Here is an 8219-nt window from a genome sequence, read left to right as displayed (position 1 = left end):
TGCGATTAACCTGGCATCCAGCAGCAGGTCCGGAGGCCAGCGAAGGCTGCGGACTCTAACGCAGGCGCGTGCTCCCTCTGACAGGCGGGTTCTACCCGGAGGGGCCCAGGGTAGGAGCTGGAGAGCGGCCTGGGGCTGGGCTCGCCAGGTGAACCCGGGTGCGGTGTGCTCCTCGGTAGAGCTTCAGCAGGGTGCGGCCCCGTGACTGTCGACCAGGGACCTCGTGGGGAACATGTCTCTGAAGCAGAATCTGCGGGGCCGCTAATTAAAGGCTAGGTCGGGGAGAGTCGTGAATCAGAGGCCACTTCAGCCTTTTCTGGACAGTGCAGCACAGCAAAGCGTTTCAGGCTCCCTCTAGTCCCGGCAGCTGGGGACAGACACGGACTGCTAAGATCTGGGGACATCTCCCGGGCGAGCACAACGTTCGCGCTTTCTGTGCATCAGCTTGTAATTTCCCCATGAGATGGGCACTCAAAGTCCCTTTTATGGATTTTTTTTTAAAAAAAATCACTCAAAATTTAAGTACTTCCCCCAAAGTCATAAATTCAACCAGATGCTCCAAAGGCCTTTTTAACCGTGGCAATCACATACCGCGTGACGCGTCCGTGAGCATGCGCGCGCGCACACGCGGACTCGCGCGGATCGCACTGCGCATCTGGTCTGCTGTTCGGGGCCTCGTGCCGCAAACGTTTTCTGGGTTGGTATCTACGCTGATGTTTTCCGAAACTTAAGAATTATTTTTAAAAAGCACGAAAGACTGTGACGTTCCAGAAAGCACACGACAAGTGGCAGGGGTTCGAGGTGGGTGACGACGTGGCCGGATCGGCAGAAGGAACGGGTGGAGATGGAGGTGCCTCTCGGGCCCACGGTGCACGTCTGGCTGTGAGGCCTGGAACACCGCGTTGGGTCCACCGAGGATCGTCAGACGCTGGGACGCCGGGACACCCCCTGGTTCAGGCCCCCGACCTTGACCTAAGCGTCTGAGGAGAGGTGTGCGTTCACGGATAAAGCACTGGATGGGAGTCTGATTTTCTGACTTCCAAGAGCCTGTGAACAACAGAATGAAACCGAAGAGACGAGGGAAAGAAAGAAAATACTGGTTTAGCTGCACAGGAGACTGCTGGGCCTCATTCTGCTTGGAGGACAGAATATTGGTGTTTCAGAATTAAGGCACAAAAAAAAAAAATCACGTATTTTCACAAGTTACTTTTTACTTCATTCCCATTACAAGCATGAACCTTAAAAGTCACATTCTGTTGGCCTTCGAATAAGCGGGCGGACCGACGCTCCCACGGGTATGAAAATATTTGGTAGCTTTTGCACAATTACCTTTGGGGTTTATACAGTTGGTTCGGACTGGGTTGTTAGCTGCAGGCATGAGGGCGTCGACTTCACTGGGTTCACCTCGGTGTTTCGCAGGACGCAGAGCCCGACTTTGAAGTGTGGGGCTGGCGTTGCGTTAACTGTCCCTCGTGCGTTTCAGGCTCCCTCTAGTCCCGGCAGCTGGGGACAGACACGGACTGCTAAGATCTGGGGACATCTCCCGGGCGAGCACAACGTTCGCGCTTTCTGTGCATCAGCTTGTAATTTCCCCATGAGATGGGCACTCAAAGTCCCTTTTATGGATTTTTTTTTAAAAAAAATCACTCAAAATTTAAGTACTTCCCCCAAAGTCATAAATTCAACCAGATGCTCCAAAGGCCTTTTTAACCGTGGCAATCACATACCGCGTGACGCGTCCGTGAGCATGCGCGCGCGCACACGCGGACTCGCGCGGATCGCACTGCGCATCTGGTCTGCTGTTTGGGGCCTCGTGCCGCAAACGTTTTCTGGGTTGGTATCTACACTACGATGTTTTCCATGGCTGTGTAGTGTGCTGGGACTTGGCGGCGGCAGTAGGGTCAGCGGGAGTGGCCGCCTTTAGGGGGCAGGGGGCTCGTCACGTCGGCGGAGGAGCATGTTAAAAGCTCAGAATGTGGAGCTGGTGGACAGACCTCGGCCTGGAGGACGGCGAGGGTGGAACCTGGGCGGCTGGCGTCCAGGCCGTGCGAGGGCGGAGGGAGCTGAGTGGGCAGAGGGTTCTGTCCCATGATTGGTGACACCCTGCTCTGCACGGGGTCGTGGTTTGCACTTCCTGTCCCAGTGAGCGCTTCTCCGAGGTCCTGCACATCCCCTTCCCCGGTGGCCCCTTTGGAGAGCCGTGACTGTCACTCAGGTGGCTGTTGCTCCGTAGACCAGCGGAAGTCCGTTAACACGAGAAGACGAGTTGGTTTTTTTTTAAGCCTCGGAACATTTTAGGTCGCATCCAGCAGGTGTTCGCTGGGTGTGCGTTAGGTGCGTGGAGCACCCGGGCGGGCGTGTGAAGGAGCGGGCCCCGCCTGGTGGGCGCGGGCCTGTCCCAGCCGGGACCGTGACTGTGACCGCGGTAGCCGAGGCGACTTCTCCTGACCTGAGACCCCGCCTCGGTGGCGGAGCCTGCGCCTGGTCGCAGCTGCTCGCCCTCCTCCCCCGTCACTGTTTGGGAGCCTGGCTCCCCGCAGCGTCCACACTCTCGGCTCCCGCCGCGCGTCTTACTTCTGGTGGCACTTACTGTGACGGAGGGCCTGGCCAGCCAGTCCGAGCGAGGACAGGATTGTATTTCACTAAGGCGTGACCATGGGGGGCACTGGGGTTCCCCAAAGAAAGGGCAGTGAGCAGAGAGGGACAGCGGGCTGCTGGACGGCCGGAGAACAGGTGTCACCCACAGGCCGCTTTCTAGGTGCAGATCCTTGGTCCCCAGGGCCCCGGGCAGAGTTTTGCTGGCTGAGCTGGCTTTGCTCACTGGGTCGCGGGGTCGCGGGGTCGCGGGGTCACGGTCGGCGTTTCAAAGCCTCGCATGTGGTTGGAGGAGACCCTCGACTCTCCGTCGTCCAGATCCCCGCTGAGCTGGCTTTGCTCACTGGGTCGCGGGGTCGCGCGGTCGCGGTCGGCGTTTCAAATCCTCGCATGTGGTTGGAGGAGACCCTCGACTCTCCCTCGTCCAGATCCCCAGCCCACACCCGTTCCCACACAGAGCCTGTGACGTTAGCTTGTCATGGGAAGGTACCGACAGAGTCACACGGAGTGAAGAGGCTGGAAGGGCCTGGCTGTGGGGACGGGGACCTTGGAGGGTGGCATCTCAGGGGTGGCTGGGTTCTCCCTCCCGACTTGGAGCCTCTTTGCCTCGTTTTGTTTTTTTGTTTTTTTGTTTTTATCAGTTATTTTGGTCACCCACCTGTGCATGAAGGTGGGAAGTCACTCACACGGCACTCTGGTGGCCTGAGCTGAAGTGATTTGGGAGAAAAACTTATCTGAGGAAAAAAAATTTGATTTCTGAGACCAGCAACACTTACTTTGGCCACATTCGAGCTGAGACAGCTAAGCCTGAGTGAGCCCGTGCGGGGCCGGGCCTGGGCTGGAGGGGACACGTCCCCAAGGAGCACAGTCCCTGTTCCCCACGGGGCTGGGAGGTGGCAGTGAAGGCCCAGGCTGGAGTCAGGCCTGCGACATGCCGTCCGGAGTTGGGGCTGCAGCTCATGATTGCCGTGGGGCTGAGAGGCCTGGGGACACCCGACAGCCTGTTATACTGCCTTCAACGCGGTGTTCCCCAAAATAGGCCGCCAGCCCCAGAATCCCCAGGCCACCTGCTATAATGTGGATTCCTGGGCTCCTTGCCCTACCCGCAGCAGCTGCACCTCTCCCAGGCCCTCGAGGAAGCGGGGGGCTGCGAACCGGGCTCCAGGACCTCGAGCTCTGCTGTTGGGTGATGGGACCCCCTTTGGGCCTCGGATCTCCCGCGAGTGCCAGGAGGGGTCCTCTGGGCTCTGGCAGGATGGTTCTCTTCCCCTCGTGCCGTTTGGGGTCCCTGTGGGCGCTTGCAGAAGACGTCAGCCTCGTGAAACCACGTGGTCACAAGTGGGGGGCCTGCCTGGCACGGTGCCCCGACAACACCAGCACAGCTGTGCTTGGTGGCCGTAAACCCACCTCATGCAGAGGAAGAATGACTCAGGCTGACGATTCTCCGAATCCGTTCATCAGCACTAGGCTGTCTGCAGTCACCGTTAACGATTTTAGGCCGTAATTACCCCGTTCAGTACTCACCCCCGAGGTGGATCCAGGACCCACCCCCCGAAAGAAAGACCACTGAGTGGGCGCGTGTGATGGTTGGTGCTGTGACAACCGCGTGTGTCTGTGTCGGGGCCGGGGGGGCAGGGTGGGCAGGCTGTGCTCATTCACTTTTGGTGTTTGCTCTAATCGAGGTTCTACTCAGAGTCCCAAGATCTGAAGATAGAAAGGACCGAAATATTTTTTCTGCCACTTTAAACTTTAACTTCACTGTAGCTACACGTAGGGACCATAAAGTAATATTTTTCTCAACTCCTAAGCATCTTACAAGTAGCACACCCTTCTGCTTCCCGCCTTTGGTGACAGGTGTTTGTCTGGCATTCGGCCACCTCTGCGTCTGCAGAGGCTCTCGGCTGAGCGGGTGCCAGGCATGTTTGCGTCCAGGAGTCGTCAATGCACTTTCAGTGGGCGCGGATGTCCAGGGAGGGCCGAGCAGGGGGTTGTGGCCCCCACCCAGCGGCAGCTGGAGGCGGTGCGTTTTGCTCCCCGAATGCCCACCTAACTCCATGGGAACCCCAGTTCAGAGAGCTCATTTTTCACGATCCCAGGCAGGAAAGGCTGTATGCAGACCACAGACCCGGGGGCAGGAAGCCAGCGCTGAGACTGGCCAGGCCAGGTACCTGCCCCTCTTGCCCAGCATCATCCCCTGGAGCCCGGGCCTCCGCACACCCCGGTCCTTGCCCACGCGCTCCGGACGTGCCTGAGTGACAGGCAGGCTCCTTGGGCTGCGTCTCTCCTGAGGCGCATTCCTTCACAGACACTTGACACAGATGCTTATTGTCCCCTAGAGCTTTGGAGGCAGAAGGACCTGCCTTATGGGTCGGCAGAAATGTTTCCGTTTGTTCGAGCACTTTATATTCGCTTTCTTGATTGGCCCTGAGCGCCGCGGGCTGGCCCAGTTGTGCAGAGATGAGGGTCTGTCTTTAAAGGTTCCGGGAGGGAGGTGCTGGCCTGGCCTGGGGGTGGGGGTGGAGAAGCAGGCCTCTGTCCCTCCCCACCTGCGTTCTCCAGGGGAGTGTGACCCTGTCGACACCAGGCGGGCCTGGCCTGCGCGGGCTGGGCCGAGGAAGACACTATGGAGGTGTGAGGACATGGGAAGAGGGTGCTTTATTAGGCTGTTGAGTGCGCTTAGACTTGGAGCCCAAAATAGCCAAGTTCAAAGCAGTTAAAGAGAAATACGAGGTGTTTAGCATCCCTTCTAACCACAGATATGTAAATTGAAAGAAGGTGTCATGTTTTACCTGAAGGACCAGCAAAGACCGAAAAGAATGGTCACGGGGATGGGAGGCTTCGGAGAGTCAGCGGAAACGGGTGGACGCCAGCCAGTCCCCCTCGCTTTTGGTGTCAGGCGTCCGGGAAGCACTGGGTGCTGACCGAAGTTTTCTGTGTATTGTCCAAGAACTGGTTTTCTGGTTTTAGCTTCAGAGTTTCTTCCTTAACTGCACCTGCTCTAACGGAGAGGGACTTCCGGTTCAGTGGGTGTCATTCCGGAAAAAGACAGGACACAAGCTACCCCTGCGGCCTGTGCCGAGTTCCAAGCCGTCGTCAGTAGGTCGCGGTTTCCCTCCTGTCACCCCTGATTCTTGGCATCACCTGCGTCCGTGTCAGCAGTCACCACTGCGGGTCACAAACTTCTGGGCCTTTGATATAAATCTTGGGTGAGTGGCCTGTTGTTTGTGGCCCCAGCACTGGGGTGGGCTTGGATCGGGGGGAGGTATTCCACGTCCCTTCTCGGCCTCTGCACCTGCAGTTTCATTTATGGGACAAAAATAGTCACACGAGTGACAATACTCGTGCATGTCAAACGTAACAGAATGATGTAATAATATAGAATAGTGGTAGAATACTATACAGTTGTGGAAAAGAGTATGGTAACTGTATATATATGCACATAGATCTTCGCAATATGGAAACTAAATTACGGAGCGGTGCGTGGATACATTTGTATAACCGGTAACGGCAGCTAAAAGCACATTGGATACGCACAGAGCCAGAGGGACAGACGCTCAAGTGCAAACGTGGATAACTTTAGATCAAGGTTCTTAGTATGGTCTAGGGACCTCTAGGGGCCCCCACATCCTTTTGGGAGCCCATAATTATGTGGAGGTCATGTTGACAGATAAGATTTTTCAAGTGTTACCTAAGGAAATGAATCAACCTTAGGAAGATCTGCATAATTCAGTGAATCGATTTCCCACATTTTTCTCATAACCGATGCTCGATGATGTAAAATCATGCGTGGTTACATGACCCATCCAAAGTGCAAGACCGGTGGGTTTTTTAATTTTTTTTTTTTCTACCTACAGCACCCGGTCGTCCTAGGTGGTCTCCCATCCAAGTACTAACCAGGCCCGACCCTGCTTAGCTTCCGCGATCGGACGGGATCGGGCGTGTTCAGGGTGGCGTGGCCGTGCACGGGAGACTGATGGATTTTAATGTGAGAGAGTATGAAAAGTTCATTCGCGTAGTTTCAGATTCCGCTCTGCAGCCAGCTAAAGGGGACTGTCGCAGGATACCCAGTTATCGGAAAGGTTCTTAAACGCTCCCTTCCCACTTACGTCTGTGTGAGGCCAGATTTTCTTCGACCAAAACATGTTGCAAAAGATCAAAAGCAGATGCAGATAAGGCAGAGGTTAAAGAGATTTACAAAATGCGACTGATCATAAAAATTTTATTTACGTTAATTTCTAAGAGTAAAAAGGAGTCCCAAGACTAAAACATTTTTAGATCCTAGAATTAGGGAAGACAGGTTTCTTCTTAATGATTAGGAACCACTGAATTTCTTAATATGTTAGAATGTTCTATTCTTATAATCAGGGAAAAAGAGATGTCTCTTAAAATGGTCGCTTGCTTTACTCATCTGTGTCATCTGCCTGGGACAGAACAAGAGGAAACGGGCTGAATTGGCCTGAAGGTCAGTTTAGGTTAGCGACACACGGGACCGTCCTGGTAGGGGCTCTTCAGTTGCAGAACGGGCTCTCGGCGGGGCCGGAAAACCCAGCTCAAACCGCCCAGGGAGGAGAATTTATGGGAAGGTGTAGAGGAGGGGCCACCTTTGGGCCAGCCTTACTGGGGACGCAGGCACAGGCGTGCCGCCTGGGCCACCTCCTGCCTCTGAATCCCCAGGGCCCTTCAGAGTCCTGTCCTCAGCTTGGTGAGGCTAACGCATTTATCGGACTTTCGCGTTTCCTTCAGCGTCGTGGGCTCAGGCAGTGCGGGGCTCGTGGTCAGAGCAGCAGGCCGAGTCCTCCAGGCCTGGCCCGGCGCCCCAGCGTGCCGCCGGCCGCGACCTCCGAGTGCTCCAGCCGCTCCTCATAACGGAATCAACACCTGCCTCCCAGGACGAGGACGCGGGTGGATTCCGCCTTTGCGTACGGCCCAGTGCGGCTTCTCCGCAGCCAGACCCTGGGAACGAGCTACTTAGCCAGTGACGAGCCCCATAGTATTCGAAGGCTTTCTGTGGCATTGCCACATTAGGCAGCCGTCTGGGCACAGTTTACGAGCCTGCCGTCTAAGTGCCATGTGTACCCATTCATTATGCTTTTAATGGTTACTAGTTTTTAAATTTAAGAGTATCATGCTTGTTGAGAAAAGAACACGAGGCAGCACAGAAGGTTGTAAATACCCAGTCGCACTTCCCCGAAGGAGGTTGTGCTGACACGTTTTCCAGTCGAAAGCTCTCAGCCGTGCTCACATGGTCCCGGTCCCCACGCTGTTCGGTGGCCTGACCGGCCGCGCGCAGCAGGGTGTGGCAGCCGGGCCGCTCATCTTTCCATTGGACTGCCTGGCTTTTACTTCTCGAAACCAAGCTCCTGTCCCCCGTTATGTGTCGATCTGAACTTCCACACGACGAGCGTTTTCTGCATCCGTCCCCATGATCCAGGACTCCTGATTCCGCAGCTTCGCCTCGGATCTGTACACCCTCTGCCCGTGGGAGGAGGCGGATCTGGGTCGGGCTGAGGAATCGCGGTGACAGGAGATTGACGGCTGCTGGGGGCGGGGAAGGCTCTGCAGGGACCAGTCCCCGCCCCCCCCCTCCCCGCCCCACCCCTAGGCCCTGCCCTGCAGAGGGGGGC

General features: G+C 56.2%; 1 protein-coding gene and 1 pseudogene across 1 annotated transcript in view; one reads left to right on the top strand and one right to left on the bottom strand.

Moving 5' to 3' along the window:
• The window catches only part of FAM89A (family with sequence similarity 89 member A), a 19422-nt gene that overhangs the window by 8976 nt on the left and 2227 nt on the right, over window positions 1-8219 (top strand). The gene's annotated exons all lie outside the window — the stretch shown is intronic.
• LOC112470059 lies at window positions 6441-6559 on the bottom strand (annotated as a pseudogene).

This window comes from Pteropus alecto, unplaced genomic scaffold, assembly GCF_000325575.1.
Source record: "Pteropus alecto unplaced genomic scaffold, ASM32557v1 scaffold189, whole genome shotgun sequence".
NCBI lineage: Eukaryota > Metazoa > Chordata > Mammalia > Chiroptera > Pteropodidae > Pteropus > Pteropus alecto.
Note: the sequence above shows the minus strand (reverse complement) of the source record. Positions and strands in the feature narration are given on the sequence as shown.